The sequence below is a fragment of the Pelodiscus sinensis genome, chromosome 3 (genome assembly GCF_049634645.1).
Source record: "Pelodiscus sinensis isolate JC-2024 chromosome 3, ASM4963464v1, whole genome shotgun sequence".
Taxonomy (NCBI): domain Eukaryota; kingdom Metazoa; phylum Chordata; order Testudines; family Trionychidae; genus Pelodiscus; species Pelodiscus sinensis.
In genome coordinates, this window is record NC_134713.1 from 104,675,610 (window position 1) to 104,703,554 (window position 27,945).

A 27,945-nucleotide genomic window follows, 5' to 3' on the forward strand; every position below is an offset into this window, starting at 1 on the left:
TCAGTGGTAGCAATGCTGTCTAATGGGCACACGAGGGGCAGTGTTTTTAGGTGCTCAGAGACAGCAATACTGTCTAATGGGCACAAGGGGGCGCAATGGTATTAGTTGATCAGAGACCGCAATACAGCCACATAGGCAGAAGAGGGCGTAATGGTGGTGTGACCACAGAGACAGCAATACAGGAAAATGTGCACAAGAGGGCGCAATGGTGGTAGGTGATCAGAGCGAGCAATACCGTCTAATGGGCACAAGGGGGGAGTAATGGTGTTGGGGGCTGAGACACAGCAATACAATGTCATGAGCACGAGGGGGCGCATTAGTGTTACGTGGTCAGACAGCAATGGAGGCTGATTCACGCTGGGGGGGGGGGGCTGCAATAGTGCTGCGGGCTCAGTGATAGCAATACAGACTAATGGGCACAAGGGGGCGCAATGGTGTTAGCTGATCAGAGACAGTAATGCAACCTCATGGGCAGAAGAGGGCGTAATGGTGTTCTGGGCACGAACAGATAAGTAATAGGGGGCGGAATGCTGTTGCGGGCTGAGAGAGACCAATACAGCCTCATGGGCACAAGGGGGCGCAGGGGTGTTGGGGAGGCTCAGACGGCAATACTGTCTAATGGGCACAAGAGGGTGCAATGGTGTTAGCTGACCAGAGAGCAATACCGCCTAATGGGGCGCAATGCTTCTGGAGACAGCAATACGTTCTAATGGACACAAGGGGGCGCAATGGTCTTAGGTGACCGGAGAGAGCAATACAGCCTCATGGGTAGAAGAGGGCGTAATGGTGTTGGGGGCTCTGAGGCAGCAATACAGGCTAATAGGCACTAGGGGTTGCGAGCTGCGAGAGACCAATACGTCCTAGTACTAGCCACAAGGGGGCAAAATGCTGTTAGGGGCTCAGAGACAGCAATACAGACTAACGGGCACGAGGGAGGAGGCGAAATGGTGCTGCGGGCTCAGTGATAGCAATACAGAGACAGCAATACTGTCTAATGGGCACAAGAGGGTGCAGTGTTTTTAGGTGCTCAGAGAGCAATACTTTCTCATTGGCACAAGGGGGAGTAATGGTGTTGGTGGCTGAGAAACAGCAACACTGTGTAACAGGCGCTAGGGGGCGAAATGGTGTTGGGGAGGCTCAGAGACAGCAAAAGAAGGACATGAGCACAAGGGGGCGCCGTAGTGTTATGCGGTCAGACGGCAGTGGAGGCTGATACACACGGAGGGCTGCAAGAGTGCTGCGGGCTCAGTGATAGCAATACAGACTAACGGGCACGGGGGGAGCGAAATGGTGCTGGAGGCTCAGTGAGAGCAATACAGACTAATAGGCGCTAGGGGGCGCATTGGCGTTGCGGGCCGAGGGACAGCAATACAGTCTAAAGGGCACAAGGGGGCGGAATTCTCTTAGGTGCTCAGAGACAGCAATACAGACTAATAGGCACTAGGGGGCGCGTTGGCGTTGCGGGCCGAGGGACAGCAATACAGGCTAACGGCCACAAGGGGGCGCAATTGCCTTAGGTGCGCAGAGACAGCAATACAGACTAATAGGCACTAGGGGGCGCGTTGGCGTTGCGGGCCGAGGGACAGCAATACAGGCTAATGGCCACAAGGGGGCGCAATTGCCTTAGGTGCTCAGAGACAGCAATACAGGATAATGGCCACAAGAGGGCGCAATTGCCTTAGGTGCTCAGAGACAGCAATACAGGATAATGGCCACAAGAGGGCGCAATTGCCTTAGGTGCTCAGAGACAGCAATACAGACTAATAGGCACGAGGGGGCGCGATGGAGTTCCGGACCGAGGGACAGCAATACAGGCTAACGGCCACAAGGGGACGCAATTGCCTTAGGTGCGCAGAGACAGCAATACAGGATAATGGCCACAAGGGGGCGCAATTGCCTTAGGTGCTCAGAGACAGCAATACAGGCTAATGGCCACAAGGGGGCGCAATTGTCTAAGGTGCGCAGAGTCAGCAATACAGACTAATAGGCACTAGGGGGCGCGATAGAGTTCCGGACCGAGGGACAGCAATACAGGCTAACGGCCACAAGGGGACGCAATTGCCTTAGGTGCGCAGAGACAGCAATACAGGCTAACGGCCACAAGGGGACGCAATTGCCTTAGGTGCGCAGAGACAGCAATACAGGATAATGGCCACAAGGGGGCGCAATTGCCTTAGGTGCGCAGAGACAGCAATACAGGATAATGGCCACAAGGGGGCGCAATTGCCTTAGGTGCCCAGAGACAGCAATACAGGATAATGGCCACAAGGGGGCGCAATTGCCTTAGGTGCTCAGAGACAGCAATACAGGATAATGGCCACAAGGGGGCGCAATTGCCTTAGGTGCTCAGAGACAGCAATACAGGATAATGGGCACTAGGGGGCGCGTTGGCGTTGCGGGCCGAGGGACAGCAATACAGGCTAACGGCCACAAGGGGGCGCAATTGACTTAGGTGCTCAGAGACAGCAATACAGGATAATGGCCACAAGGGGGCGCAATTGCCTTAGGTGCTCAGAGACAGCAATACAGGATAACGGCCACAAGGGGTCGCGTTGGCGTTGCGGGCCGAGGGACAGCAATACAGGCTAATGGCCACAAGGGGGCGCAATTGCCTTAGGTGCTCAGAGACAGCAATACAGGATAACGGCCACAAGGGGGCGCAATTGCCTTAGGTGCGCAGAGACAGCAATACAGGATAATGGCCACAAGGGGGCGCAATTGCCTTAGGTGCTCAGAGACAGCAATACAGGATAATGGGCACAAGGGGGCGCAATTGTCTTAGGTGCTCAGAGACAGCAATACAGACTAATAGGCACTAGGGGGCGCGTTGGCGTTGCGGGCCGAGGGACAGCAATACAGGCTAATGGCCACAAGGGGGCGCAATTGCCTTAGGTGCGCAGAGACAGCAATACAGGATAATGGCCACAAGGGGGCGCAATTGCCTTAGGTGCTCAGAGACAGCAATACAGGATAATGGCCACAAGGGGGCGCAATTGCCTTAGGTGCTCAGAGACAGCAATACAGGATAATGGCCACAAGGGGGCGCAATTGCCTTAGGTGCTCAGAGACAGCAATACAGACTAACGGGTAGGGGGGGGCGAAATGGTGCTGGGGGCTCAGTGATAGCAATCCAGACTAATAGGCACTAGGGGGCGGATTGGCGTTGCGGGCTGAGGGACAGCAATACAGTCTAAAGGGCACAAGGGGGCGGAATTGTCTTAGTGGCTCAGAGACAGCAATACAGACTAACAGGCACTAGGGGGCGCAATCGTGTTGCGCGCCGAGAAAGACCAATACAGCCTCATGGGCACAAGAGGGCGCAATGGTGTTGGGGGCTCAGAGACAGCAATCCAGGCTGCCCGACACTCACTAAGGGGTGTAGAATAGTGATAGAAATGTAGCCGTGTTAGTCTGGGGTAGCTGAAGCAAAACGCAGGACAATGTAGCACTTTAAAGACTAACAAGATGGTTTATTAGATGATGAGCTTTCGCGGGCCAGACCCACTTCCTCAGAGGTCTGGCCCACGAAAGCTCATCACCTCATAAACCATCTTGATAGTCTTTAAAGTGCTACATTGTCCTGCATTTTGCTAAGGGGTGTAGAGAGGTGAAAATGGGTTAAGAGGTGTCTATACAGCTAGCACTAAGGGAACGAGCGGCAGGAGTGTGAAATGGAGGCGGAACGGTCCGTGGCTCTGAAACACTCTGACATTTGAGGGCCAAGGCTGTGGCCGTTGGCGAGGGAGTTTGTGGAAGAGAAGCCCGGTGGCATGCCATGCCATGTCCTGGCACTAGGGCTCAATGGCAGGCCTTGCACCGGTAGTTTTCTGCTGTATTTAATGCCGCCTGGCCGTGTGTGACCAAGGGCGGAATTTTGGGCGGGTAGGGGAGGCAGCAGCCGTGCGCTCCGGGAGGCGGCTTGCTCTTCATCCCGTACCCGCACGCTACGGGAGCGAGGGGAACGTAAGCAAGGAACGCAAGTGCTATCCCCTCGCTCCCTTAGCGTCTGGGCACGGGAGGAAAAGCAACCTGCGTCCGTCCCGCCCGCCCGCCCGCCCGAAATTCCACCCTTGGCTAAATCCCTTAGCTAAATGACCATAAAAAAACCCAGGGACAAACGGCTTTCAGTGACACCGATGTAACTGCTCCAAATCAGAGGAGCTAGTTCAGATTCACACCAGTGTCTGAGGACAAAAAGTCAAGTTGAAAGGACTCCTGCGCTTTGATACGCGAGAACTGGCTCTTCCCTGCAGAGGAAGGCGTGGCTAGAGCACGAGACCTTCACGTGACCGAGAGAGGCGCGAGCAAAGGAGCCAATCAAAGAGAGGCGTCTGAAAGCAGCCAATCAGAGCCTCGCCGGGACATATAAAAGGAGCTGCAGCAGAAGTGAGCGCTATTTGCCGGTGGGGACTCCGAAGGTGAGGCTGGCGTCTGTGATGAGACTTGAGCGCTGCCGTTTTCGTTCCGCTGCTTCGTGAGTATTCCCCTCCCGTTGGGCCTGGAGTCTCCCCTTCGGCTGGGACCCTGCCCTGCATCCCTCACCCGCTCGGCCTAAAAACCCGTGCGCCTGGGGCCTGACTCTGCCTTGGGTGCCGTCCCACATGGGGGCGGCCGGGCCCGCGGCGTCCGGCCGCTTTTCCCCGGGGGCTGCGGGGCGGCCGGGCCCGCGGCGTCCGGCCGCTTTTCCCCGGGGGCTGCGGGGCGGCCGGGCCCGCGGCGTCCGGCCGCTTTTCCCCGGGGGCTGCGGGGCGGCCGGGCCCGCGGCGTCCGGCCGCTTTTCCCCGGGGGCTGCGGGGCGGCCGGGCCCGCGGCGTCCGGCCGCTTTTCCCCGGGGGCTGCGGGGCGGCCGGGCCCGCGGCGTCCGGCCGCTTTTCCCCGGGGGCTGCGGGGCGGCCGGGCCCGCGGCGTCCGGCCGCTTTTCCCCGGGGGCTGCGGGGCGGCCGGGCCCGCGGCGTCCGGCCGCTTTTCCCCGGGGGCTGCGGGGCGGCCGGGCCCGCGGCGTCCGGCCGCTTTTCCCCGGGGGCTGCGGGGCGGCCGGGCCCGCGGCGTCCGGCCGCTTTTCCCCGGGGGCTGCGGGGCGGCCGGGCCCGCGGCGTCCGGCCGCCTTTCCCCGGGGGCTGCGGGGCGGCCGGGCCCGCGGCGTCGGGCCGCCTTTCCCCGGGGGCTGCGGGGCGGCCGGGCCCGCGGCGTCGGGCCGCCTTTCCCCGGGGGCTGCGGGGCGGCCGGGCCCGCGGCGTCGGGCCGCCTTTCCCCGGGGGCTGCGGGGCCTCCTGAGCGCAAGGGTCGGAGGTGAGGGCGGATCCTATGTACGTTGCTCTTCACGGTACTGCTCTCTCTCTCTCTCTCTCCCCTCAGGGTGCTAGGTCCGGCGCTCATTGACTGGCGGGAGTGGAGCGGGGACTTTGCAACTGTACTACATTACAGCTAGGAAGCTCTGGACTTTAGTTTAAGGGGTGGTTGCTGTGCTTAGGGGGCACTAGGAGCAGCAACGTGCACTACGGGAGACTTCCCCTCTTTCGCTCTGTGCTGACTATTAACCAGGGTGGCCACCTCTTTTTTCCTCCTTCCTGCCCCACAATATCACTCTCTGCCTCTGTCTAGTGTGTGTTAGGCAACCTAACATTTTCTCCTTGACTCTCTGCTTGCTGACCTGTGCCTGGTATATTAGAAGTGTATGTCTCTCCTCATCCTCTCGCCTTTATCTCTATGCCTCATCTGTTGTATTCAGGAGACTTTGTTCAGTTTAGCTGCCGCTTCCTGCCTATGGAAGCTCTCCTGTCCCTTTGTGCAATCTACCTGCTCCTCCTTCTCCCTTCCGCTCTTGGCTCTCTTCCACCCTAGTGCCCTGTGAAAACTATAACAGCTCTTTTTCCCCCCTTTCACCTCTGCTGGCTTCGTTTCCCCATTAGCTTTATAAGTGCCCCTTTGTCTTCAGTCATTTGCCCCTACTGCCCATTGTGTAGCAAAGCCTTCCATTTCTCCATCTGGTGCCCCTAAAGCCTGTTCCTCGGGATAGCCACCCTTCCTCCCACTCCTGCCTCGGGGGGCGTCCATGAGGCGCATTACCGTCCTTTTCTCCACTTTCCTTTCAGCTGTACTTAGTCGTGGTGTTGAGGTAGTTTGAGCCCCTGTCTCCTCTCAGTTTTTAATGGCCCTTGTGGGCTATAGTTGCCTCTGCTCCCCTTTCACTGTCTGCTGTCCTTCCTGCCCTTTTTGCAAGAGAGCTGCCCCTTTCTTGCCCCCCCCGTAGCGGCTATGAAATAAGGGCGTCCTTTTCCCGCTTGTTCTTCATTATTGAGCCTATCCTCCCTCGGTCCCCTTTCATCCTCTGCGTGCCCTGGTGGGCGTTAAAATGTGGGTTTTGCCTCCTTCTCGCCTCCTCAGTCCGCTGCCCCTACAGCCCGTTGACTCTGAGGAGGGGACAGGGCAGCTTTACTGCATAACGACGCCCCCTATGGCGTGGAGAGGGTAAACGGGGGTGAGGGGCGGGTCTCTGCACAGTGGACACTAGGAGCGGTAATGTAGTAGGAGGGCTCTTTGCCCTCTTGAACTCTCTGCTGCCCCTAGCGTCCATTAGCTTGTAAAGGGGGGGGAAACGGGACAATGGGCCTCACCCCCTGTGCTGTCCCCTAGTGGCCGTTGGGAGGTATAACATGTCTTCCTTCCCTCTTTTGCCCTGAGTGAGGGTTGGTTATGGAGGCTAGGCCGCCCCTGTTTTCTGCCCTGAGTTGTGCCTCTTAGCCTTTCGATCTGCCTTTCCCGCCTTTTGACCCTCTTGCCCCTTTCCTCGACCTTTCCCTGTTGTCCTAGTGCCCGTTGTACTTGAACTGCCTTCTTTTTCCCCTTCTCCCTCTCTGCTCCCCATTGTGCGTGTTACGGCCACCCTCCTCAATTTGCTCCCTCTATTGCTGTTGTGTGGTATACAAGTGCTTTTGCTCGGAGCTGACTATTAACCGGGGTGGCCTACTCTTTTTTCCTCCTCCCCGCCCCGCTATTTCACACTCTGCCTCTGCCTAGTGCGTGTTAGGCAACCTAACCTTTTCTCCTTGACTGTCTGCTCTCCTGTGCCTCTTACGTTAGAAATGTGTCTCTCTCCTCCTCCCCCCCCTTTACCTCTATGCCTCATCTGTTGTATCCAGGAGACCTTGTTCAGTTTAGCTGCCGCTTCCTCCCTATAGAAGCTCTCCTTCCCCTTTGTGTGCTTTGTGCAATCTACCTGCTCCTCCTTCTCCCTTCCGCTCTTGGCTCTCTTCCACCCTAGTGCCCTGTGTAAACAATAACAGCTCTCTTCCCCCCTTTCACCTCTGCTGTGTTTGTTTCCCCATTAGCTTTATAAGTGCCCCTTTGTCTTCAGTCATTTGCCCCTACTGCCCATTGTGTAGTAAAGCCTTCCATTTTGCCATCTGGTGCCCCTAAAGCCTGTTCCTCAGGATAGCCACCCTTCCTTCCACTCCTGCCTCGGGGGGCGTCCATGAGGCGCATAACCGTCCTTTTCTCCACTTTGCTTTCAGCTGTACTTAGTCGTGGTGTTGAGGTAGTTTGAGCCCCTGTCTCCTCTCAGTTTTTAATGGCCCTTGTGGGCTATAGTTGCCTCTGCTCCCCTTTCACTGTCTGCTGTCCTTCCTGCCCTTTTTGCAAGAGAGCTGCCCCTTTCTTGCCCCCGGTAGCGGCTATGAAATAAGGGCGTCCTTTTCCCGCTTGTTCTTCATTATTGAGCCTATCCTCCCTCGGTCCCCTTTCATCCTCTGCGTGCCCTGGTGGGCGTTAAAATGTGGGTTTTGCCTCCTTCTCGCCTCCTCAGTCCGCTGCCCCTACAGCCCGTTGACTCTGAGGAGGGGACAGGGCAGCTTTACTGCATAAGGACGCCCCCTATGGCGTGGAGAGGGTAAACGGGGGTGAGGGGCGGGTCCCTGCACAGACACACTAGAAGGGGTAATGTAGTAAGGAGGGCTCTTTGCCCTCTTGAGCACTCTGCTGCCCCTAGCGTCCATTAGGTTGTAAAAGGAGGGCGTGGGGGGAAGGAACAATGGCCCTCAGCCCCTGTGCTGCCCCCTAGTGGCCGTTGGGAGGTAGAACATGTCTTCCCTCCCTCTTTTGCCATTTGTGAGGGTTGGTTATGGAGGCTAGGCGCCCCTGTTTTCTGCCCTGAGTTGTGCCTCTTAGCCTTTCGATCTGCCTTTCCCGCCTTTTGGCCCTCTTCTCCCTTTCCTCCTCCTCTCCCTGTTGTCCTAGTGCCCGTTGTACTTGGACTGCTTTCGTTCCCCTTCTCTCCTCCCCATTGTGCGTTACCTCCCCCTTCCTCAGTCTACCTGTAGTGTTGTTTTGTGGTATAGAAGTATCTACGCTCTGTGCTGGCTATTAACCGGGGTGGCCGCCTTTCCCTCTCTCCCACCATTTCACTCTCCATCTGCCTACTGCATGTTAGGTAATCTAGGCCTCCTCTCCTGTGCTTCAAAAGTTACGTGTGTCTTCTTCTCCTCCTCCCCCCCCCCCTTTCTATGCCTCCTCTGTTGTGTTCAGGAGACTTGGTTTAGTTCAGCCACCACTTTATTCCTGCTTTGAATTCTCTGCTGCCTCTCGTATTGCTTAGACTGTATAAGCGGTCCACCTCCGTCTCCTGCTGCTTCCCCCCAGTGGCCAATGTGAAGAATAGCCTTCTGGGGCTCTGCTCCCCATTGTGTCGGTTATGCAGGATAGGCACGCTTGTTCCTTCCCCTTCTTTTCTGCCCTCAGTGGTGCTCTTTAAGCTTTTTCTACCATCTTAGCCCAAGTGCTTATTGCGCAGTGTAGCTGACGCTTTTAATTTTACCGCTTGTGCCTAGTGTAATTGTGCTTAGTGTCCCCTTGCCCATATACCTTATAGCAGTGGTCTCCAACCTTTTTACACCCGAGATCGCTTTTTAAATCTCCAAACAGGCGAAGATCTACCAGCCTGCCCCTTCTTTGAAGCCCCGCCCTCTCTATTCCCCTCCTGTCCATCACTTGCTATCCCCAGCCCTTACTTACAGACTCTGATAAACAGTTTATTTTTAAATTATGCGATGTTTAAAATTAAAATCATGTGTTTATAGTTATGAAATAAATGTTTTTTATTCATGCTATTTAAATCTAAAATGAAGCATTTATAATTATACATTTTGTGGGGACAGAGTTCTGCGGCGGGGGGCAGGGAAGAGGACAGGGTTCTGCAGCAGGGGACAGAGTGCCAGTGGGGAAAGGTTTCTGCAGCTGGGGACAGGGTGTCAGTGGGGACAGGAATAGAGACAGATTTCTGTAGCTGGGAACAGGGGAGTGGGAACAGAATTCTGTGGCTGGGGAGCGGGGTGCCAGTGGAGGCAGAGAGTCCCCTGCTTCTGCCTCCTCTCAGGATTCCACCCCAGAGGGAAAGCAGCGTGTGCCTGCCCCGGGGCTGAACTCCTCTCTTCTCCCCCCCCCCCCCCGCCCGCCCGTGCAGGGAAACCCAGTGCGTGCCTGCCCCGGGGCTGACTCACCCCTCCTGTGTGGTGCAGGGAGCCAATGCTCCCTCCCGCAGTACACCCGGCAGAGCAGCTAGCGCTACTTCGGGAATCGCTGGAAGTGGTGCTAAGCTGCAGGACTTCTGTCCATCCCTGGGAAGCCTACACTACCTCCATTTTCACTTTAGGTAGGTAGTGGGGCTTCTCGGGGGTGGGAGGGAAATGGGGGCGGGGCGGACAGGATGCCTCGCTATCGACTGGTCGTGGCCTCACGATTGACCAGTCGATCACGATCGACCTGTTGGTGACCACAGCCTTATAGTGATTTTGTCTGTTTTAAGCTAGTTTTTTTCCTTCATCAGACTTCCTCTAATTGGTCAACATGATGCCTGATGATGGAATTGGCACACAAGCGCTGTGGATGAGAACAAAAGAATTACGGTAAGGCTTCCCTTTCCCTAGTGTTACCATTCCTTCCATGTGTGCTCTTTAGCAGGTATAAATGCCCCTTGAACATGAAAGCATCTGCTACCTATAGCTTCTGTGGCTGACAATATACGCACCCTTTCCTCTCCTTTGATTCTCTTACCCTATTTTCCATTGTGGAATATAACGGCTTCTTTCCCATTATGTGTTTTTGTTGGTCCTCACGCTCTTCCTCAGTGTAGCTGCCGCTTATTTGATTGACGGTCCTCTGCTGTTTGCTCCCCTTAGGAAGAATAAAGATCCCTTACCCACTTTTCTCTTGAAACCTCCTAGTCCCCATTACTTGTACTCAGATTTGCTACCCTTTCCCTCCTTTTCTCTCCCTGGTGTGTTCCGTATTCAATGTTAGGCAGATGATCCTTTCCCTCTCGGCTAATCCCTCATACCCCTCAATGGAGCCAATACCCCCTTCTCACCTTCTATACTTTGATCTGAGCTAGGGCGCATACCTTCCATTTAGATTCCCGCTATGACCTTTTAGGCCATTGAACTCACCCATAAATCCCTCCTGGGTCCTCGCCTGTCGGGCGCTTGCTTGCCTGTTTGGCTCGTCGCGGCTGTCTGTATTGCCCTTTCTTCAGCATGGCCTCCCCTAATTCCCCTGGGACCTTCTGCCTCCTGCAGTGGGTTTTACGCAGTAGAGCTGCCCTTTTTCCCCCCCTCAGTGTCAACGGGCAGTAGGGGCCGCGGACTGGGAGGGGGGGGGGAAAGGGCAGCTCTACTGCACGAGACCCAGTGTGGGATAGAGAAGGCGAAAGGGGAGTTTAGGGGCCAGGTGTGCTGCCTGACGGGGCAATAGAGGCGGCGGCAGTGTCCCATATTGCCTGACGGCCACTAGGCGCAGCAGTCTAGAGAGGGAGCCGCTTGGCGCCCCTTCGTCCCTTTTCTTGTCCCAGTCCCCTTTTGGGCTTCCCCACGCCCCTGTCCTCTGCTGCTCCGAGTGCCCGTTACGCCGTACAGGCTCCCCTTTGCCCGCTTCCCGTCTCGGCTCCAAGCTGGTGTTCCTTGGGCGGGGCCCGGGCCTCCTCTTGGCTGCCCTGCATCCATGCTCCTCCTAAGGGGTTGCTGTACGGTGTCGGTGCCCTTCCCTCTCCTGAGTCTCCTTAATGCTTCCTCCTTTCATACGGTAGAGCTGCCCCTTAGACGCTCTCTCCCTCTTCAGCACTGCTGCCTCGTTTTCCCCTGTGTGCATTATAGCTGCCCGAGTGGGCCTTGGTCTCTAGTGCCCCTTGTACAGGTGTGGGCCGTTTGGTCGCCGTCTGCTGCCCCTCTCCTGCTCTCCTCCCGCTATGGCCCTTTAGGCCGCTGACCTCACTCGTCCATCCCTCCTGGGTCCTCGCCTGTCCCCCCGCTGTTTGGGAGGCGATCCGCCGGGCCTCGCTGGCCCTTCCCCCCCCCACTCGCTTCTGCCGCGCCCTAGTGGCCATTCTAAGGTATAGCGCTCCCCCTTCTCCTAGTCTCCTCCTAGTCAGGTGCCGCGTAGGTAAGAGACGGCCCTTTTCTCTTTGACACGCTTCTTCTGTCTGCAGTGCCCACGAGCTCCTAGAGCTGCACTGTCCCTGATTTTCAGCGTCTGTGGCCACCAGGGCAGCGTGTAGCACGCACTCCTTTTAGTCCTTTTCTGCCCCTTCCCTCTCTCCTTCCGCTCTGGCCCCAAGTGCCCAGCACATAGGTGGGCCTCCTTGCCCCCTTAGCCGCACAAACACCTCCTCTCCTCCCGCTATGTCCTTTTACGCCCTGGACCTCACCGGTGCCTCCTTGAGCCTCGGCTCTTCCTAGCATCTTGTGAGGCCGAGGAAGTGTCCTCTGCTGAGCCCTGGTGACCTTTCTGCAGTTTAACCTCCCCCGCTTTTTCCTATTGCGCGCCTCCCTCCCCCGGGCCGGTGCCCGTGATGCGGGTCGGACGCTTGCTTGCCCGTTTGGCTCGTCCCGGCTGTCTGTATTGCCCCTTCTTCAGCATGGCCGCCCCTAATTCCCCTGGGACCTTCTGCCTCCTGCAGTGGGTTTTACACGGTAGAGCTGCCCTTTTTCCCCTCCTCAGAGTCAACGGGCAGTAGGGGCAGCGGACTGGGAGGGGGGGGAAAAAGGGCAGATCTACTGCACGAGACCCAGTGTGGGATAGAGAAGGCGAAAGGGGAGTTTAAGGGCCAGGTGTGCTGCCTGACGGGGCAATAGAGGCGGCGGCAGTGTCCCATATTGCCTGACGGCCACTAGGCGCAGCAGTCTAGAGAGGGAGCCGCTTGGCGCCCCTTCGTCCCTTTTCTTGTCCCAGTCCCCTTTTGGGCTTCCCCACGCCCCTGTCCTCTGCTGCTCCGAGTGCCCGTTACGCCGTACAGGCTCCCCTTTGCCCGCTTCCCGTCTCGGCTCCAAGCTGGTGTTCCTTGGGCGGGGCCCGGGCCTCCTCTTGGCTGCCCTGCATCCATGCTCCTCCTAAGGGGTTGCTGTACGGTGTCGGTGCCCTTCCCTCTCCTGAGTCTCCTTAATGCTTCCTCCTTTCATACGGTAGAGCTGCCCCTTAGACGCTCTCTCCCTCTTCAGCACTGCTGCCTCGTTTTCCCCTGTGTGCATTATAGCTGCCCGAGTGGGCCTTGGTCTCTAGTGCCCCTTGTACAGGTGTGGGCCGTTTGGTCGCCGTCTGCTGCCCCTCTCCTGCTCTCCTCCCGCTATGGCCCTTTAGGCCGTTGACCTCACTCGTCCATCCCTCCTGGGTCCTCGCCTGTCCCCCCGCTGTTTGGGAGGCGATCCGCCGGGCCTCTCTGGCCCTTCCCCCCGCCCACTCCTGCCGCGCCCTAGTGGCCATTCTAAGGTATAGCGCTCCCCCTTCTCCTAGTCTCCTCCTAGTCAAGGTGCCTTTTGGTAACTGGGTTTGGTTCTTTAAAGGATTTGAAACTACAGACAGAGGAATACTCTTTTTAGGGTCAAACAAAGACTTTTTTATTTTTTCTATTTAAATCAATTTACTATTCTTGATTTTTTTTAAGACAATATAATATACAAAGAAAAAGTAAAAAAAAATAGTACAGTTTAAAAAAAGCAAGAAATAAAAACTTCTCTTCCAGAGATGCCCTCCTGATTTACTTTTAAACAATTTATGGAGTTAACAAATATATAATATTTATGTTAAGAAAGATAGAAGCATTGCTTAGGTTCAGGAGATATTCTTTTGTTTATGTTTTTTCTGTCTTTGTGTTTTTCGTTGGAACTCACCACTGGTGTTCGTTCTTTTTTGGAGTTTATTTGTTCCCCTTTCGGAGCTTATGTACGGCAGCGAGATTCAGCGCCGGGGAGGGAGCTTTGGTTGATCAGACTTAGGATTTTGGATTCGCAACCCGTCCACTCTTGGTCTGTTTCAGCTAACTTTATATATCTTGTTTGGGTATTTTGGTACTCCTCCACTCGCTTGACAATTGCTGACATTAGATTTTTGTTGTCTTATTCTGGTTTTACAAAAACTTTCGTCTGCTCCTTTTGGGGTAATTAGCACTTTTGTTGCATACCTCTGTCTGAGTTATTTACTTCTTTAAAAGCGGCGGGGTTATTGTTGGTCATCTAATCAAATTTTGTTTTCATTTTTATCTCCTGTATCTCAGAATGCTGACTTGCTTTGACACTTACAATTAAACTAGTGCTCATTTGACATATTCTGGGTAGGCTTTAACACATCCTTTTGAGTCAAATGAGACACTTTAATTACAATAACTTTATTTCCCTCTGTGCTTGTGGATTTGCTATTTGCTCGTTTTCTATTTGTTTTATTTTCATAAATTTTATAGTTTGTTTTTGGGAAAATTTTTTACACATATAGAATATTCTTATTACAATTATTAATATTATTATTGTACAAATAATCTAAAACTCTTTTTTTGATATCAACATGGATAAAAAGTTTTAAACACTTGCTTTTTGTCGTCTTGTACTTTTTATACTTAATTGTTTTATCTAAATTATGTAATACGTTTACTATTGTTATGGGTGATTCGTTTACGTGTTTTACAGTTTGATTCTTGATTGCTAGCTTAATACATTTTCTAACTTTTAACAAAATGTTCTAATTTCGTTTCTTTACGTCTAGATTTATAACTTCTATTTTTTGTAAGTTTAGTTTTTGTATTGTGAAATGCTCTACTGGTAATATTACTTGGGTGTCTTGGAAAGTTTGTTTTGTTATGGCTTTCATTTCTTTTGTTAAAAATCGGATCTACGACACTATATTTTGTTCAGTAGTCTTATTGCTTTTTTTAGTGCAGTTGTAACTCATTTGTGTTAAGTTTTATAGTTTGTTTACATTACGAAAAGGTACGGTGACATTCATTTTAACTGGTATAACATAACATTTATTATGCATTATTTTTTTGCTTAACAATTGCTAAATTGAGTCACTACAGTGACAAACAATTAAATGGGTTTGGTTAGAGCTTATGTATTCTTTACATTTATTTGGTAACTAATTAATTTTACTCGTTAATGTGGACACAACTTTTTGTCTATTAAACAATGCTGGTTTACACATCTTGAACTTTTCTGAACTATTACATTAATGCTTAGGTGTAGAAACTATTCTTTTTCTTTATACTTCACTTGTTTCTTTATATCTTTCTTGTTGGTATAATTATTGCTTCTTATCTTATATTAATTCTATGGGATGTTATTTCATGACTGATTTGTGCTGTATCTGGTATTTTGACGAATGGTGCTTTTTTACTTATCCCTCTCTCATCTTTCTTAATTTTTTGCAATAATTTTTTTCTAAAACTACTACTACTACTACTACTACTGTACAAACTTATGCAATTTAGATTATTTAAATACATAGATATATTTTTACTTTATTCTTGTTTTATCGGCATTTGTATTAGATATGTTTACAGCTGTATTTACTTAATGTAATAATTTTGCCGTTTCAGCTTTTTCATGGTGACTATTATTTTTCTACTTAATGAATTAATTGCTAACAAATCTGGTTTTACATCCTCCTCCCATTGCTTTAATAATTTTTTTGGTTGCTTATATATCTTCTTTTCTTTTTTCGTGACTTTCATGTTGTGCAATTTATACTATGTTCTATTCTTTCTTTCTTTTTTATATGCTGGTTGCAATCTTATTATTACTCTTCCTGTTTTTGTTGGTTGTAAATTTGAGGGGGGTATTACAACTGTTAATGTTGGAAGGGTTGCATTACTATCTGATGTAGCTAAGGCTGTGGTTCCAGATAGTGGAATTGTTAACAAATGTGGTTTGGATCTATGGGTTGTGTGTTTCTGTTGGGTTGCTAATATTAAGCTATACGCCATATAATGGTGTTATGCTAAAGCTAAATAAACTTTGGTTTGGGGCTTGTATGCTTATCATTGTATGGGGGGGAGAGGGGGGAGTGTGCGCTTTCATATGATTTGTTTACTTAATTGTTCATGTTAGCTTTAATACTATACAAGCGGGACATATTCTAACTGGTATCATTTTGTTGAATTATAACTAGAGTTTGATTTACAGGCAGTCCCCGGGTTACGTACAAGATGGGGACTGTAGGTTTGTTCTTAAGTTGAATTTGTATGTAAGTCGGAACTGGTACATACTGTAGGGGGAAACTCTAGCCAAACATTTCTCCAGAGCTCAGTTTTATTCTCCCACACCTCACTTCCCTCAGTCCTTTATTCTCAAGCTGAGGTGTCTGCTGAGAAAAGCCGCTCCGCGTCTCCCTGGTCCGCTGGGGGGAAGCAGCGAGTGCGGGGTTGCCTCACCCCGTTTGTAAGTAGGGATCCGATGTAAGTCGGATCCATGTAACCCGGGGACTGCCTGTACTTCTTCTTTCCTAGTGGGGGTGGTATAGTTTATTTTACACACTTGCCACTGGGCTGGTTTGTTAGCTAATTTAGTTTGGGTGGTGGTGGTGTTTTTGACTTGGGTCTAGTTTTGTTGTAATGGATCATACTTACTATTTAAGCTGGTCTATCTTGCACTGTTAACGTGATTTTTAGTGATGATGAACAACTTGTAATATATAATCTTGTGGAACTGTTAATTTCATTCTTTACTACTTAGCTAATTATGGTGTGCTAATCTTTTTCTTGTTTTTGTTGTGATTACATAGGTGAATGGTAACTTTTTTGGTCTTTCTAATGCTACTCTTTTCTCTTTATTTTTCGTTGGCTATACAATCTATATTTTTTCTCTTTGCTTTATAGGAGGGCTTTTTTTAGTTTGGTTGCTGCTTGGGTTTTATATCTGGCTGTCGGCTTGTATGTTCATTTACATTTAATAAAACTGTATCTAATACTAGGTGTTAACCTTTAAAGGTGCTATTTTTAGTTGCTGTTTTAAGGTATCAGTTTTCTTTTCTGCTACTTTGTTGGATTGAGGATGGTATGGGAAATTTAAATGCTATGTTATGCCTTTTTCTATGGACTATTGTTCTAATTTTTTACTTCTAAATGGTGGGCTTCTATCTGATTGTATTATTTGTGGGCGTCTTTAAGCTGCTATTATTTTTTCTAAGGCTTTTAGTATGTGTTTTGCTTTTGGTTTTTTAAAAAGGAATTACTATAGTACTCTGATTTCTTAACTCTACCACAACTACTCGCTTTGGGTATTGTTTAGCACTCGGTAATGGTCTTATTATAAATCTGTTTGCTAATGGTTTCCTGGTTTATGATATTCTGGGTTATATGCTTTATTAGGCATATTTTAGCTGATTTATACGTTTAGTATTGTGACAAATTTTACAGGCTTTTATGTATTTTTTCATGTTCTTTTATTTTAATTCTTGATTCTCTTCCTGTATATTGCTTTATCTATTCTCTTTCTTTTTGTGTCTTCAAAGTGGCTTGTGTATTCATGTAAGTATTTTATGAATGGATTTACTTCTTCTTTTTCTTTGTTTTTTTCTACTAACACTTTAAATTCTTGCAATTCTTGATCTAGTTGTTTGTGGTTAGTGTTGTATCTTTCTTTATGGCTAGGGATATGTTTTACTGATGTACCACTTACGTGATTTCTGATGATGGTCTATATTTCTCTCCACCCTGCATGTGTTTCAATGTCTGTGTTCTTTTTTAACAGTCTTTTTATACCATACATACTATCTATGCTTAATTTTTATGGTGACTTTCTTGTGTATGTTGTAATCTTATTCTAACTTTTTCTACTTCTGCTTCTTTTCTTTTAACACAATAAAGAACTTGTTTTCACATTTGGTACAGTAATATCTTGCTTTTGTTTTTCCCCCTTTCATGCTTTTATCTGTTAATATCTAGGGTGTTTCTGTTATTCTTGGTGTAGCTTTTGGGGCTTTAGGGCATTACATTTTTTCTTAGTTTAACATTTGACTAACTAGCTCGCTATAATACAGTTTTTCTTAAGTATTTGTCTGGCTTTCAAAGTTTGGTGGTATTATTTTTATGGTAAGCTATGCTAAAGCTGACACTTTTGGAGTGTGTAAAGTAAGACTTACACTTGTCATTTAAAAAAGTACTTATCTTTTATTTTATTAAACTTATAATAGTTTTCTATATTCACTATAATGTTTTGGGGGTTTGTTAAATTGCAAAATCAATTTATCTACTTTTTCTTGTTTTTCTCTTTGTGTTACCCACTCTTCATTCTAGTTAATTTGTAATTCTCTTGGGGGTTTCTTAGGGTCTTACTTTTTTAATAGAGTGGGGTGTTACAAATTTTGGTTTAATTCTATTAAGGCTGCTTGGGCTTTTTCATTGTAGATAATTAAATCTTTCTTTCTTTCTTTTTAATAATTTCAATAAGGGTTTTATTTTATGTCTTAACTGTTGAATACTTGCTTCATTATAATTTACTAGGCTTAAAACTTCTTGTAGCTGTTTGTGGGTTTTCGGAGGGTTATTTAACTACTTACTTACACCATTGGGGTAAGTTGTACTTATTGTTTTATTTTCTATCACTTGAATTCTTAGAAGGGAGTATTTACTTTGGGCTATAGTTACTTTTCTTTCGTTTATTTGCTATCTTTGAGTGGTTAAGTGTTCTATAGCTTCTTGTGTCTTGTCTCTTCTTAAAAGGTCATCTACATAGTATACTATTCGGGGATCTTGTTCTTAACTTTGTTGACTAAGGGTATACTTTATGGCATCTGTTGCTAATGTGCTGGTGAATTTTTATAACCTTGGGGGTAATGCGTTCCACCTATAGTATTTTCTTCTAATTGAAAAATTTAAGGTTCTTTTTTATAGGTATACTATAAAACATATCGTTTAAATCTATTAGTGCTCTTTATTTTAATTCTTCTTTTTCTTTTAAATATTGTTCTATAGTTGGTTTGTTTTAGGGGGGGTGGTGGTAAAGGCAACTGGTTGTATTGCTTCATTTATTTTTCTATAATCTCTTTTCTCTTTTTTTTTGGTATTCTTTATGCTGGACTTTTATATTGGGTGTGTAATACTTGTTTAATTTATTAGTAACTCTTTTAATGACTGATTAATGGGTTCTTTTCTTTCTGCTTTTGTTGGTATACTATTCACCTTTTGTGACATGTAATTTTTCATTGGATATTTGTATTGATAATACTGTTTTTAAATTCTGTCGTATTGTTGGATTCTGTATTATTATATTTATGCTTAGTATATTCTTTTCTTTTAGTACTACTGTGGTTTTTGTTACATTCTGTTTTTGTTTTACTTTTATTACTTCTGGTTGATACATTTTATCTTCATTTAGTCTTGACGTTCATATTTTACGTTTTCTTTTTTAATGTGGTACTTTTGCTTCATTTATTATGGTTATTTGGGCTTTTGTATCTAATAACTATTTAAATTGTTCATAATTCTTGGTGTTCTAATTTAATACTTCAGCACTTATATAAATTCTATTATCTTTTTTTCTTGGATTGTTTCGGGGCTTCTGCTACTCGTTTTTTGATTTAGAGAATTTTTGTCTATTCCTGCTATCTTTTTTTTTCTATTGCTGCTTGTTTCTGTTCTTGGGGCGTTATCTTGTTAAAATCTGGTTTACTGTATCTATTTCTTAACAGAAAACTAAATATGGCTTTTTCTTCTGTGTTTGGGTCTTTCCCCTTCTTCGGGGTTTGGAAATTTTCGCACGTTTTACGCGTGTCTCTCGGGGGATCGTATGTTGGTGCTGAGGTATGTTTGCGTACTACTTTTAAATCATTTATAGTTTCTAATATTCCCCAAACACTAGTCTTTGTTAGGGCTGTTGGCTACAATTTTAGGCTTTGGTTTCTTTCGTTCTCTTCTACTCTTTGCTATACTGTTTGTGGTGTTACTTTGTCTTCTTGTTATCTGACCTGGATCTTGTATATATTTAAATTGGTGAGGATCAGCTCTCTGTGCTGCTGTTAACTGTTTTTGGCTTTTTTCAACTAGTGCTAAAGTACACGGACCCCTTTAGTTGGATCTCATTTGTCGGCAGTTAAATATTTTCTTTTCTTTTTTTTAGCATATTTTATAAGGTCTTCTAGTACTTGTTAGTTGTTTGACTTGGCAATTTTAATATTTCTGGGCTACTTCTATTTCGGTACGGATCTGTCGCGTATCGGCTGTTCTTTCTAATATGTTTTGCAGTTTTTTCTAATTTGTTTCTTTAGATGGGGTTTTTTGTGTTACGTCTGGTAATAGTATTTTGCAATCTTTTAACTTTTATTTTGCTAGATCATTATTAGCTATTAAACATCTTAACTTTGAACATGTTACATGTAGGGTTATAGGTATGATTTTTTTCCCCTATTGCTAGAAGTGCTCTTATTTTGAGCATGTTTTTCTTCCCTTTCATCTTTATTACGATAGAACTAGTGGTTGAGAGGTTTTATACCTTCTGTTTTGTTTAACTTATCAAAAGGGCATCTTCTGCTCTTGTCAAATCCTGTTCGTGACGCCATTTTGGTAACTGGGTTTGGTTCTTTAAAGGATTTGAAACTACAGACAGAGGAATACTTTTTTTTTTTTTAGGGTCAAACAGATTTTTTCTATTTACTTTATAATTAATTTTCTATTGAAATCAATTTACTATTTTTGATTTTTTAAGACCATATAATATACAAAGAAAGTAGAAAAATAGTACAGTTAAAAAAAAAAAAAAAAAAAAAAAAAACCCCAAGAAATACTAACTTCTCTTACAGATATACACGCCTGATTTACTTTTAAACAATTTATGGAGTTAACAAATATATAATCTTTATGTTAAGAAAGATAGAAGCTTTGCTTAGATTCAGGAGATATTCTTTTCTTTGTTTTTTCTTTCCTTAGATTTTTTGTTGCAACTTACGACTGGTGTTCGTTCTTTTTTTAGAGTTTATTTGTTCCCCTTTCGGAGCTTATGTACGGCAGCGAGATTCAGCGCCAAAGAGGGAGCTTTAGTTGATTAAATTTAGTTTTTTAGATTCGCAACCCGTCCACTCTTAGTCTGTTTCAGCTAACTTGTTTTAGTATTTTTAGTACTCCTCCACTCGCTTGACAATTGCTGACATTAGATTTTTGTTGTCTTATTCTGCTTTTACAAAAACTTTCGTCTGCTCCTTTTGAGGTAATTAGCACATTTGTTGCATACTGCTGTCTGAGTTACTTACTCGTTTAAAAGCGGCGGGGTTATTGTTGGTCATCTAATCAAATTTTGTTTTCATTTTTATCTCCTGTATCTCACAATGCTGCCTCTCTTTGACAGTTACAATTAAACTAGTGCTCATTTGACATATTCCAAGTAAGCTTCAACACATCCTTTTCACAGTAGGCAAAAGAGACGGCCCTTTTCTCTTTGACACGCTTCTTCTGTCTGCAGTGCCCGCGAGCTCCTAGAGCTGCCCTGTCCCTGCTTTTCAGCGTCTGTGTCCACCAGGGCAGCATAGCACGCACTCCTTTTAGTCCTTTTCTGCCCCGGGTGCCCCTTCGCACTCTCTCCTTCCGCTCTGGCCCCAAGTGCCCAGCATATAGGTGGGCCTCTTTGCCCCCTTAGCCGCATAAACACCTCCTCTCCTCCCGCTATGGCCTTTTAGGCCCTGGACCTCACCCGTCCCTCCTTGAGCCTCGGCTCTCCCTAGCGTCTTGTGAGGCCGAGGAAGTGTCCTCTGCTGAGCCCTGGTGACCATTCCGCAGTTTGGCCTCCCCTTTTTCCTATTGCGCGCCCCCCCCCCCCCCCCCTCCGGGGCCGGTACCCGTGATGCGGGTCGGGCGCTTGCTTGCCCGCTCGGCTCGTCCCGGCTGTCTGTATTGCCCCCTTCTTCAGCGTGGCCGCCCCTAATTCCCCTGGGACCTTCTGCCTCCTGCAGTGGCCTTTACGCGGTAGAGCTGCCCTTTTTCCCCTCCTCAGAGTCAACGGGCAGTAGGGGCCGCGGACTGGGAGGGGGGGGGGAAAGGGCAGCTCTACTGCACGAGACCCAGTGTGGGATAGAGAAGGCGAAAGGGGAGTTTAGGGGCCAGGTGTGCTGCATGACGGGGCAATAGAGGCGGCGGCGGCGGCGGCAGTGTCCGTGTTGCCTGACGGCCACTAGGGAGCCGCTTGGCGCCCTCTAGTCCCTTTTCTGGACCCAGTCCCCTTTTGGCTTCCCCATGCCCCTGTCCTCTGCTGCTCCGAGTGCCCGTTACGCCGTACAGGCTCCCCTTTGCCCGCTTCCCTTCTCGGCTCCAAGCTGCTGTTCCTTGGGCGTGGCCCGGGCCTCCTCTTGGCTGCCCTGCATCCATGCTCCTCCTAAGGGGTGCTGTACGGTGTCGGTGCCCTTCCCTCTCCTGAGTCTCCTTAATGCTTCCTCCTTTCATACGGTAGGGCTGCCCCTTAGACACTCTCTCCCTCTTCAGTACTGCTGCCTGGCTTTCCCCTCAGGCCCTGTGTGCATTATAGCTGCCCGCGTGGGCCTTGCCTGTCGCCTTGGCCCCTAGTGCCCGTTGTACAGGTGTGGCCGTTGGGTTGCCCTCTGCTGCCCCTTAGGCTGGGCAGCGGCCCCTTTCCTGCTCTCCTCCCGCTATGGCCCTTTAGACCGTTGACCTCACCCGTCCATCCCTCCTGGCTCCTCGCCTGTCCCCGCTGTTTGGGAGGCGAACCACCGGGCCTCGCTGGCCCTTCCCCCCCCACTCGCTTCTGCCGCGCCCTAGTGGCCATTCTAAGGTATAGCGCCCCCCTTCTCCCGTGTCCCCTTTCCCCCAGTTGCCACCAGGGCAGGATAGCACGCACTCCTTTTAGTACTTTTCTTACCTAGGTGCCCGTTCCCTCTCTCCTTCCACTCTGGCCCCTAGTGCCCGGCATAGAGGTCTGCTTAGTAGGCAGCAGGGTAGCACCATCATGCCATTTTTGAAGGGTTTTTTTTTTTTTTTGGTCTCTCGTGCTCTTTTCCCCTGTACTTTTCTTCCTTCCTTTTCTCCCTACTCTAATGGGTCATGATAGTGTGTCAGGTGCCCTTCCTTCTCCTCAGTCTCCTAAGGGTTAAGTTCTTAGCACATGTTTTCAGCCCAGTGCCCCATTACTAGATTTTAAAGGGAGCAGCCAGATAACTGCTGCGTCCACAGGGGGTTGTGTACGTAGGAGCCGATGTGAGGTGTGAAATGAAAGCTTATGTTCTAATGATTCTGTGTGTGTGGTTCATGTACTTTTATGATGTCTATATGTTGAATTATGGATATGGACTTTGTGCTGATACTGGCCTGAAGTGCCTTTTTATAGGGAGGGATGTCCAGTCAATGACTCTGGTAATTAGCAATGGCTCTCAAGGTGCCCAATACACACTTGCAGAATGTGTCTGGGACCGTCAAGCCAGCCAATATCATAGCTTGTGACATGAGACTAAGGGATAGGTCACTTGGCCATGTCACCTGCTCCAGCTTGGAAGATACCAGGGGAGAATATAAAACGCCATGAGGTGGACTGCATCTTGCCTTCAAATCTGCTACTGATTCCAGATGCAGCCTTGCCAGGAACAGCGAGACTGGAAGACTTGTTGGCCCATCCTGACATAGGATGTAAACCAGAGACTTTTAAGATAGCAGTTTGTGACATGTCTGCCTGGAGCCTGCATTGAGAATTTGGTGATTCAATGCATGTAATGTATTCTCCTTAACCACCTTACTCTCGTGCTTTTCTTTCTTTTATTAATAAACCTTTAGGTTTTAGATTCTGAAGGATTGGCTCAGCGTGATCTTGTGGGTAAGATCCGAAGTATAAACTGACCGGGGATTTGTGGATGGTTCTTTGGGACTGGAAAGACCTGTTTGGGGTAGGTGAGATTTGGTTCTATCACCCCCTCACCTGTGTGCAGACTTGGGGCTGATTGTGGCGCACGGAGAGTTGGGGTGTCAGAGGGGTTTTGCTCTTGAGGTTTCCTGCTGTGGTTGGATTGGCAGCTGAAGTGCTCTGCCTGACTGGTATATGACCTGTTTGCAAATAGTCTCCAGTCTGGGGCTGTAATGAGCCGCCCTGGGTTTTGAGCAATTCGCCCTCAGTGGATGCCCTCAGCAGTGCCCAGACCCGGCCTGGTCCATCACGCCCATTGAGTATTTTAGGAACCGCTTTATCCTCTGCAGTCTAGTCCCAAATGTGACCGTTTGCATTCCGTAATAGGTCTTAAGTAATGTTGCCATTGGCTTTTGCTTGTTGCCTGAGGAGGAGACAAAGGCCGTATGTTCCTTCAGAATACCCAGTGTAACACGTGAAAGCAAGGCCAGTTTTTTAAGTCTGTCTTCATATAGGTACTGTTGTATAGATTTTCTGCCTTGTTGTTTGTCTGCACTCTTTCTAGTTTGTGATCGTCTTCAATGAAACGTAGTTCCAGAAACTGGATGCCATATTGAAATGGACGCCTGATTGCTGAGGACTGGAATAGAAGAATTATGGTAAGTCTCCCACTATTCACTGCGTACGTCTTCTGCCATTAGTGCTTTTTAGGAGATATAGCTGCCCCCTTCTGCTACTCCCGGTTCCCCGATAAAAGATATAACCTCCTCTTTTCCCTATTGATTGTAATGTGTCCTAATGCCAACAGGAGCTGGAGCTGTCCCCCTACTCCTTGTGCCCGTTTTTGAATATGGCCTCTCCCTCTCTCTTTTCATTGTGGGATCCTTCCTCTTCAGTAGGAAGCCTTGCCATCTAACATTTCGCTGTTGGTTCTGTTTCCACATACACACACACACACACACACACACACACACACACAGCTGTTCTGGACTTAGCATCTTGACTCACAAAGGTACTTAGACACAAACTCAGGAGTTGAAGTGTGAATCTGAATTCAGGTGTCTAAATTCCAGTTTTACTCTGCCACTGAACCTTATAGGCACCTAAGTTGACTTGGCGCCTGAGCTTTCAGAGTAGATGTTCCCCGCAAGCCTATCTTTCTGATTCCTCACAGATGATAGATCACCTCACTAGCACTCCAGATGCCTATTGCCCATCAAAACCCCAATGGAAAACAGGAGTTCACCTGCCAATTGCACATGTGGGGGCCCATCTGAAAAGTTGGTTCCTAGGCCGTTTTGCATTCATAATCTGGGCAGCGAAGACTGTATCACCATCGGCTTTACAAGCCAGGGGTCAGTGCTCTCCCCAAACTGAGAGTTTAAGGTTCAGTTCTCCCCTTTGCCTGGTTCTCAGGCTAGTGTCATTCTGAGGCGGTGTCTACACTAAAATTAAGTTCAATGGCTGTGGACATACCCAGTCACTGTGTCGGTGCAGTACATCCTCACTAGCAGTGCTAGCATTGATGCAGAGCGCAGTGCACCGTGTGACAAAGGACATTTGTCCCAGGTTTTGTCACCGTGCCTGTGACCTGCACAGCACAGGCAGATACATGACCCTGGTCGCCCTGGCAACCACAATCCAAGGGCCCTCACCAGCCTTGTTAATGTTAGTGAGTGTGATATGTTCTTACTGTTTTCCTTTAATCCTAGATAATGGGCCCAGGACCCAAGGATCATCACGCCAGCTTGAGGCGGCATCGTCCTCCTGTATACGCATCATAACTTTTTTAGACAAAAGTTGCCATTGAATTGTCTGGCTTTTTTTGTTTGGTTTACTTAGCTTGTTAGGAATAACTACCTGTATTACTGATAAGAAGTTTAATTGGCGATGGGCGGAGTTGCTGTGTAACCTTCATAGTAGATTGGCTTATGTGCTCATTTGGTCTTGCTGCTAGAACCTATGGAATTGCTTGCCCTCCGTCCGCCGCGCACCCTCCTCCCCGATATAATGTATTGTAATGTTTTGCTTAACCAGTGTGTTCCAGCTTAACCCCTGGTTCTCGCTCGACCAGTGCTGTGTGTAATAAATCCTCCGACTTGTTTTCACCACATCCAGAGTGTTGAGACCTTATTCCTAACAAGTAGCTACATCTACTTGAGCTGTGCCGGAAAGGTGCCCTCGAGCCCAGATCCCACACTCCTGCACCCTCCTTCCTGCCCAGACTCCATATGTACACTCCAACTCCTGCCCAGACCCTCCACACTCCTGCAACGGTCCCTATTTCCAGATTCTGCAGCCCCATCCCGCTCCTGCACCCTTCTTCCTGCCCATAACCCTGCACCACCACACTCTAGCACCCTCTCACGCCCAGACCCCACACCTTCCCCCCCCCCCCCCCAGCCTGCTCCTGAACCCTCTCTCCTGCCCGCATTCTATGTTCCTGGCTCGCGCCCCCTCCCCCCCGCCAGACCTTGCTCTGGCAGCACACGGAGCCCCCCTCATTTTTGATCCCATCTTAGACACTAGCAGGGCCCCACAACTTCCACTAGCCCCAGCCTAAGGCAGACTTTTGAAAAACATGGTCAAAAAGTATTGCTTGTTTGCCATTGATATCGGGGTGGGAGTAAACTGCATCATGAGAGGTCTAAGGCAGGTTCCAATAACCCCTGTGACAATGTGCAAGTCTCATAAGGTTTTGCAAGTCTTTCCTACAATTGCTTGCAGCTAGGGTGTGTGGCTGGCTGGGGGGGGGGGGGAAGAAGAAGTCATGTTCCCACCAAGATTTTTCCATCCCTGAGCAGAGTGAGTTTTGTCTTGTGTGCCAATATTGAGGTCACATGTGCTTGTTCAGACCTGTGCCACCCTCCTCATTAATGTATATCTTAGTATATATTTTAAATTGTTATATAAGCAGGAATACTCCAACAAGGGATAGTTAAAAATGGGGGGGGGGGGGGGGGGGGGGGAGAGGGGGCTAAAGTTGTTGAGCAAGAAAAAGGACACCAAGAGTTAAATTAAAAAAAAAAAATATTAAAAAAGTATGGCCCCTTTAAGAAATGCTTTTGAGGCTTTTTGGCCCTAACAGGTTGCTTGTCTTCCTGTGCTGGGACAGGACAGCTCCCCTGTGGAACCAGGTAAGCCCCTGGGGTTTTTGTCTCCTGGCCAGAAAATACCAGACACTTTAGGTATTTTAAAATACCTAAGTCCGGTGTTGTCTGATTTTTTTGCCAGACGGGTGAAAATACCAGGTGGTCAGGTTCAATACCAGACACCTGGCAACCCTACACCATTTCGCCAACACCACCCCCATCTGAGCCCTGCCGCCATCCTGACCTTGCTCCTCTGCCCAGCAGCTTCCTGCTATGGGCTCCTGTGTGGGATACACTTGCCTTCTCCGTTGGAGCTTTCCCAGCGGCGTGGGGTCCATGCGGCCTGACCTGTGTGCAGCTAGGCAGCCACCATGGGGCTCTGGCACCAGCTCCAGCCTTGGAGAAGTGCTGAAGCTGGGGCAGGGCCGCATGATGGGAAACTGCCCTGTATGCCAAGTCCGGAGCTCAGGTGGTGGCTTGGCTGTTCCTGGGGCTGCAGTGTTGTTTTTAGCAGTTCAAATTAATCAGGATGCTATAGTTCCTGTCTCCTGGCCCCGCTTAAAGCCGCAGGCACCCTGACTAAGCCTTGTGGCAGGAAGCAATACAGCCTAATAGACACACAGGGGTGCAAGGGTGTTGAGGCTGTCATGTTACTGGATTTTAAGGGGATCAGACAGGTCACTGCTGCATCCATGGGGGGGGGGGGGGAGACGGACGGGACGGGACGTGTTTGCCCCCAAAGCCTGTACAAAGGGGGCCCAATGAGGTGTCAAATTAAAGTTTATGTTCTATTAATTCTGTATGTTCATTTACTTGTATGATATCTGTATGTGGAATTTTAAATATGTATTCTGTGCTTCTACTGGAAGATTGTCTGAGACAGATCAAAGGCCCAGGAAAGTTCAGTCAGTAACCATGCTAATTAGCAAGGCTCTCAGAGAGGCCAATACACGCGTGAAGAATGTGTCTGGGACCTGCAAACCAGCCAATAGCATGACTGCTGACTTGGAACACAAGGATAGGTCACTGAGCCATGTGACCTGCTCCAGCTTTGAAGACACCAGGGATGGATATAAAAGGCACGCTCCATCTTCCCTTGAATTCCGCCCCGATCTCCGATGCAGCCTTGTGAGGAATACTGAACCGGGAAGAATCTTTCACCCATAGGATGTACACCGGAGACTTTTAAGATAGCAGTTAGCAGAGATGTTACAAAGAGCCTGCACCGAGAACTCAGTGATTCGGCGCATGTAATGTATCCTCCTTAACAACCTTGCACTCATGCTTTTTTCTTTTAATAATAAACTTTTAGATTCTAAAGGATTGGCTCAGCGTGATCTTGTGGACAAGATCCAAAGAGCAACTGACTGGGAATTTGTGGCTGGTTCTTTGGGACAGGAAAAAGGGGTTCTATAATCCCTCACCTGGGTGTTAAGCCTGGGGCTGATTGTGGCATAGAGAGAGCTGGAGTGCATGAGCCGTTTTTCTCATGAGGCTTCCCGCTGGTGGGATTGGCAGCTGAAGCGCTGGGTGTTCAAGGGTTTGTGGCCTATTTGGGAAGGGTCTCCAGCCAGGGACTGTAAGGAGCCCTGAGGATCTGGCCCGGTCTAGAACAGGCTCAGAGTCAGCAATACAGGCTCATGAGCGCTAGGGGACCTAATGGTGTTGCGTGCTGACAGCAATACAGGCTAATGGTGTAAGGGGCTCAGATAGCAATACAGCCGACTAGGCACAAAGGTATTGGAGGCTGACACGGCAATACAACCTAAGGAGCA

At 48.6% G+C, this 27,945-nt stretch overlaps 1 long non-coding RNA gene across 1 annotated transcript; it reads left to right on the plus strand.

The window, feature by feature from the left end:
• The first annotated feature begins 4,386 nt into the window (after window positions 1–4,386).
• LOC142827908 (uncharacterized) lies at window positions 4,387–27,489 on the plus strand. The gene is made up of 5 exons (XR_012902711.1): window positions 4,387–4,474; window positions 9,818–9,896; window positions 23,012–23,121; window positions 23,644–23,737; window positions 24,791–27,489. It is a non-coding gene; the product is annotated as an uncharacterized LOC142827908 (long non-coding RNA).
• Window positions 27,490–27,945: the final 456 nt, after the last annotated feature.